The sequence below is a fragment of the Cebus imitator genome, unplaced genomic scaffold (assembly GCF_001604975.1).
Source record: "Cebus imitator isolate Cc_AM_T3 unplaced genomic scaffold, Cebus_imitator-1.0 Scaffold747, whole genome shotgun sequence".
NCBI classification, from domain to species: Eukaryota; Metazoa; Chordata; class Mammalia; order Primates; family Cebidae; genus Cebus; species Cebus imitator.
The window spans coordinates 134,735-141,611 of record NW_016108062.1 but is presented as its reverse complement, the minus strand read 5'-3'; the positions used below and the strand labels follow the sequence as shown (position 1 = coordinate 141,611).

The 6,877-nt window shown below is 38.8% G+C and overlaps 1 pseudogene; it reads right to left on the bottom strand.

Moving 5' to 3' along the window:
• Window positions 1–5,522: 5,522 nt before the first annotated feature.
• On the bottom strand, window positions 5,523–6,297 carry LOC119469620 (annotated as a pseudogene).
• Between the last annotated feature and the right edge of the window lie 580 nt (window positions 6,298–6,877).

Genomic DNA, 6,877 nt, shown 5'->3' with positions numbered 1-6,877 from the left:
TAATTTTTGTATTTTTAGCAGAGACGGGGTTTTACCATGTTGGCCAGGCTGGTCTCAAACTCCTGACATCAGCTGATCCGCCCACCTCAGCCTCCCAAAGTGTTGGGATTACAGGTGTGAGCCACTGCACACGGCCACAATTATCTTCTCTTTAACCACAAATCCCAGCTATTAATAGGCAATTAACAGCTTACATTTCAAGTTCATTTACTCTAGCTCACTGAACCCTTTTAAGGGCCCTGTCATGTGGGCACTAATTCAGCATATCCCCAACTGTCACTGGAAGTATTTTGTCAATGCTGGTGACTCAGACAGTAGAAAACTTAAAGTCATTTCTAATTTTTCTGAGAAACAATCTTGAAGCTCACTAGTTAGTGAGTCTGATTAACCATCTCGTGTACTTATGTCATCATTTTTTTTTTATAAAAGGAAATTTAAGCCAAATGCTGGTGAGTAAGTGAAGAGAGAGTAAAACTATCTAAGAAAGTAATGGTTCTTGGCTAGGGGTACATGACAGGCTATAGTGACATTGGCTAATGACATGCTTTAAAAGCTTCTTTGCATGTCTTTTAACTATCTCAGAATAGTACCAGAGTAAAAAACAAAAATAAAAACAAAAACAAAAAAACCCACATAATTTATAATAATTGTCAATATTTTACCTAAATTTTGTAAACAGAATAGGGAGACTCTTATAATTTATAAGAATATAAATTATATTCTTAATTTATATTAAGAATATAAATTTCTTAATATTCCTGATTTTGTTTCATTAACTTCTATTACATATTACAGCTACTGACACAGCTCATACTCCAGTCTTCTGCTCAGATATTTACCAGCCCAGGTTCCTAAGCAGGAAAGGACTTGAGTATGAGTCAAGGCAATTATTTGATTCATCTTCCCATTTTGTCTGGGTTCTGCATTCAAAGTCTAGAATACCAAGCTCACTGCAACATCTGCCTGCCAGGTTCAAGCAGCTCTCCTACCTCAGTTTCCTGAGTAGCTGGGACTACCGGCACTTGCGACCATGCCCAGCTAATTTTTTGTATTTTTAGTACAGGTTTCACCATGCTGACCAGGCTGGTTTCAGACTTCCAACCTCATGATCCACCCTCTTCAGCCTCCCAAAGTGCTGGGATTACAGGCATGACCACCTTGCCCGACCCCTCCTACTTGGTTTTTAATCTTTGCTGCCCCTGGATCAGTAATGTCAGCTGTTCACGGATGCTCCAACTCCAGATCAAGAAGGGATGGTGCCGTATGTCCAACACTCAGGGCTAGCACAATGTAAAACTGGGGTTTGAATTTGATACCAAATGCTTGCCAGAACAGCCAGGTAGATTATCTCACGAGCTCTGGGCAAAACAAAATTGTAGGGTGAGTCAGTCTAATCTTTGGAGAATTTTTTGCTTTTCTTTTTATCATCTACTTTTGCAGCTCATCATTTCCTCTCTCCTGACACTAAACTTAATGCCTCCAGCTATTTTCAGGGAATAGTCCCTGTTGTTTTGTCTCAAGCTATGCCACATGCTGAAAAACCTGATCTCGCACTCAAGGTTCTTCTAAGTTTCTGTCAGTCCTGCAGCTGCCGGAGAGCACTAAATGTAGGCTTGGAGCCAGAAAACCCATGGTTTGGTTTGCAGTCTATTACGAGGTGATTTTGAGGAACAAACCTGTCTACATATAGTGTCTATCACATAGTAGATGCTAGTTCACTTTACTAACCCCTTACCACCACCCCTGATTTCTACCTGGTATTAATTTGTTTTCATGGATTAACACTATTTAATTGCAAGGCTCTGGAAAGGTCTAACACAAAGGACTCCACTTTAATCGGAGCTCTCAAATAGACCTTTCTTCACTGATATTTCTCATTTACACTGTTTAGTAGAGAAGATACTGACCATATGTGGCTATTTAGTACTTGAAATATGGGTAACGTAAATGATAAATTAGATTCTTTTTATTTAAATGTAACCTAAATAGTCACATGTGTCTAGGACCACCATACTGGGTAACACAGAGTTAAACATAAAACCTGAGACATTGTAACCGGGTTATGGGGTTCTTATCTATGTGAATTGGTGACTTTCTAACACCTCTCAACTGTGGTAAATTGTATCCATTTTGCCTGTTCCTCAGCTTATTCCTGCTACATGACTACAAAGCTCCAAGTTGTACATGTTTAAGAACACGTAAGGTTATTATTATCAACTTTTAAAATATGTCTTTATTACAATTATCAGGATTGCAGTTTTAGTTCCTTTGTTCAAGGCAGATGCAAAAATGAATTCAGGAAAGAAGCCAATTTAGAGTCACCATTAATTTCATTTAGTAGGTTATCTCTTCAGTCCCTCGCACTGGTACTCTCTCCTTCTTATAAATGCATTTTCATTCCTTTAATTCTCTTGGGCAAGGTTTAACTCACTATTGATGGCCCAATATCAGACCTTTATTAAGTCAGAATTCTGCAGTTTGGAAGTTTTCCCCTGTGGCACATTTGCTTTTAATGAGGACTTCATTCCCTGTATTTCTTCTCCTTGGATGGGATATCATTTAATAAATTAATGTTTCAGACTTTATATATAGAAGTCCAGATAAAAACCAAAATCAAATAAGTCAACTTTTATTTAATTTTCTGTATATACATTTTATTGTGGTCACAAATTATTTACCTGATAAGATAGTAAATTCCATTTTGCTGGAATTATCCAAGCAAAGGTCAAGTTGCGAAGATTCCAAGGATATGAGTCTTGACTCCAAGTTCTTGGCAGATAAATGGCTTTTATGTTGTAATGATAAAATGTCTGCAAGCTTGCCTTAATTTCTCATACTTTGTCCAGATGCTAGAAACTTTTCTACAGTGATGTTTCTGATTTCACTCCTGGGTATTTTTTGCTACCTGTCTGCTACATTTTTCTGAGTTTCCTTCAAGAAGTTGTCTTCCCTTGCCAATTGGACGAATAGTTAGTTTCCCAGAGTCCTCTGTTCAGCCTTCTTTCCATCCCAGTCACTATAATCTCTTTGTGTGATATCATCTACTACCATGGCTCTACCTGTACCGTGGGCATTGATGACTGCCAGACATCCCTAAGGTAAGCTTCTGAGGTACACACAGTACTGTCTACTTAGGCAACAGCTGTCCTACAAACACCTCATAAACAAAATATCCTACCGGATGTCCTACAAACACCTCATAAACAAAATATCCAAAGTGAAACTCATTGTCATTTTCAAACCACCCAAAAGATATATATATGTTTTACTTTACATACATATATGTTATTTTTCTTACATTCTCTAAGTAGGTAGATGGTACTATCATGGAACCTATTACTTTTTCTCCTGCTGTCCTGTCTCACGTCCAAAAGATCAAATCCTGGCTACGCATACTACTACCTTCATTCATTCAGAAAATATTGATTGTGAGATGGCTATAGGCTATGTACTTTACCAGATGCCGTGAGTGGGGATGTGAACAAGGTAGACACAACCCTTGCCCAAATGAAGCTTACAGTACATTAGGGAAAGACAAAATTTAAATTTTAAAAATAGATATATAAAAGTAATTTTCAACCCCTGCTGTAAAACAGATGGGCTCAAATAGACTGAGTTCTTCATGCATCCTTGCTTCTAGAAAAATTGTCAAAATGGCCCTGAACTCATATTTGCACATTAAAAAAACCTAGATTCCAATATTCTGCAGTTCTTTCCAAAAAGGTGATTACTTGTCTATATAAATTGCTTGGGGTCTGAATCATTTGCACACTGAAGACCTTCTTTCATAAAAACTCATTTTGATGCAGAATTCAGAGTTAGTCTAACCTCTAACTTAATATGAAATTCACTTTTACGACGGTATGACCTGCTTTTGAACCATCAAGCTTTGGGCAACTCACGCTATGATGAGGCAGCCTACTTCATTTTTTAATAACTTTGCCTGTTTGAGAGATCCCCCGAAATTTCTCTCCACTGCTGTTGTTCTAGAGTTACATATCTCATATAACATACCTCAAAGTTTTCTTTTGTGATTGCATCTCAAACATCAGAAGATAATTTTCTGAAATTTACGTTCTCTGGGCCAAATATTCTTAATTCTTTCAATGTGATCCCCATGCAATTTATATGGTCCTCAGGCCTTGCATTGACCCAAATCCTGATGGCACTCTAATTTTTAATTGTCCATGTTAAAATGTAATATCCAAAACTGAACACAAAGCTCCAGATGTGGATGATGATGAAAATCATATTTATTGTATGCTTTCTCCGTGTGAGACACCACAGTAAGAACTCAATTGTCTCATTTAATGCGATAACTTTATAGGGTGCATACAGTTATTATCTCCATTTTTGCTGATGTGGAAATTGAGACTCACAGTGGTCAGTCACATGGCTTATCAATAGTAAATGGCTTAAAAGTGGCAGAAGCCAGTTTGTACCTAGTTATGCATGTCTTCAAAGCCTTGCTCTTAGTCACTTCTTTGTTCTGTGTCTTCTGTATAAATAAAACAGGAACAACACATTTTCTTCACCCCTCCATGCCTATGTAATTTTAACCTGTCTTTTATCACAGATCTTAATCTATAATTTTGGAATAATGATGATACCTGCCTCATAAAATCTATGAGGAATAAGTTATGAAATAAACATCTAACGTTCTGTGACTAGCACATGAATTTCAAAATATGAACACTTATTAGTATTGCCATTATTGTGCCATATAATACTTGATAGTAATTAATAATAAATGATTTAGTACTGAGATACTGGATCCTAAGAAAATCAGAGTTACAGCTAGTGGCACTTATCAAGAGAATGCAGAGGTTTCTGTATTTCCAGCATGTCCCTGTCATAGGATAGATAGGCAATGTGGCAGCAACAACTACCAATTCTTAATGTCTTAAAACAAAAAAAGGTTTGCTTCCCATTTACGCCATGTTTCCAGCACAGTTTCTAGGATGGCTGTACTCTTTGTATATATTCCAGGTCCAGGAACGATCATGGCTACACCATCTTGCAGCCACTGTATCTGGAACCTGTTGCCACTTTGCAGCAGAGAACAAAAGAAACCCGAAGATCATGCACGAACTATTCACCATTCCAGCCCAGTAGTGATTCACTTTTTATTGACCAGAACTAGTCTCCCAGCTCCACCAAACTCCACATGAAGCTCATGAGCCCAAGAGGAGAGGAAACAGCATAGGTGAAACCAGGAATGCCAGTTTGACCACACAGAATTGCTTGCTCGGGACTGTCTCGGTCTGAACCCATTATCTTAGCAGTTATTATCCTCAAAAACTCCCTGGTTTGGATGATAATCTATATGGTTACTCTGAGTAATGTCAACTGCCAGTTTCCTATCTACTTCATGAAAAGTCATTTCTGAGAAAGGCCGTGTCTCTCCACCTAATTGAAAGTTAGACTTCCATTTTCTTTCTAACACATCACCCTCCTTTCTTTTCTTTCTTTTTTTTTTTTTTTTTGCATTAATTATTTTTATTTACAGAAACAGTGTACATTTAACCCAGTCTCGTGGCAGGTTCTTTAGCCTTTGCCTTTTCTAGCTTGGCGATGCGAGCCAGACTTGGGACCCAGGACATTGCCTCCCCAGTGACGGTGGATCTTCTTATATCTGTAATTGGTGCGGACAGCTTCCACCAGTTTAGCCAAAGCACCTTTCTCTTCCGAGTTAACGTGTGTGAAGGCAACAGTGGTGCAGGTCTTCCTATGGACCCAGTCTTGCCTTCCCCTTGATGATGCAATAAGGGACTCCCATTTTATGACATAGGGCAGGCAAGAAGACAACCAGCTCAATGGGATCCACATCATGAGCAATCACCACCAGCTGTGCTTTCCTGTTCTCCACCAACGTGGTGACGGTGTTGACTCCTGCTCGAAGGACAGGCTGCCTCTTACTGGGGACGTCCCCTTTGCCAGCCCCTTTCTTCTCGGCCCGGGCCAGCAGCCTCTGCTTTTTCTCTTGCTTCATCTCTGGTCTGTTACTTATGGGCCAGCTCAAGCGGCTGGGTTGCTGTTTGGTGGTCCAGGACCTGGGTGAACTGGTTAATTGCAGGAGGCACTTTCAGCCACTTATAGAGGATGGCTCTCTGCCACTGCAACTTGATATAGCGGGGCCATTTCACAAAGCGGGTGAGGTCTCTTTTGGATGTCTTCTCCAATGCCAAAATTTTTAGGCCTTTTCTCAAATAGTGGATTCACCACTTTCTTGGCCTGCTTCTTCACGACAGCAGGAGCCGGAGCCACCTTCTTCCCCTTGGCCTTCTTTCCTTTCATCTTGGGCGGCGGGAAGCAAGAGAAAGGAAAGGGCCAAGCTCCTTTATTTTCATCACAGCACAGGTTGCTATTTCTTTGCTTATTAGGTTGGTGTAAAAATTATCATGGTTTTTGCCATTAATGTATTTGTGTGTTATGCGTAATAGCAAAAACTGTGATTACTTTTGCACCAATCTAATATTATCTATGGTCCTTCATTAAAATGTAATTAATGAGATCAGGCATCTTTTTTGTCTTGCTCAATCCTGGCTTCCTAGTTTCCAATTCAGTAAATGTTTGTTGAGTATATGAGAGAATATAGCTTTTTTTTTTTTTCAGTGAAACATTAACTGGAAAAGACATGAACACTTCATTAAAATATTAAAAATTCTTCCACCAGAAAGGAACACTAAAAATATTTTTCAGTAGCAAGTATTGATGAAGATGTGGAAAAATGGAAACTCTCATCCATTGTTCTTGAGAATGTAATTTGGTAAAACCACTTCGCAAAACAGTTTAGCATTTCCTAGTTGAGCAGATCATGATGTACATTTTCTACCACCCAGTGATTTTATTCTAAAGTATGTGATCTAGAGAAACT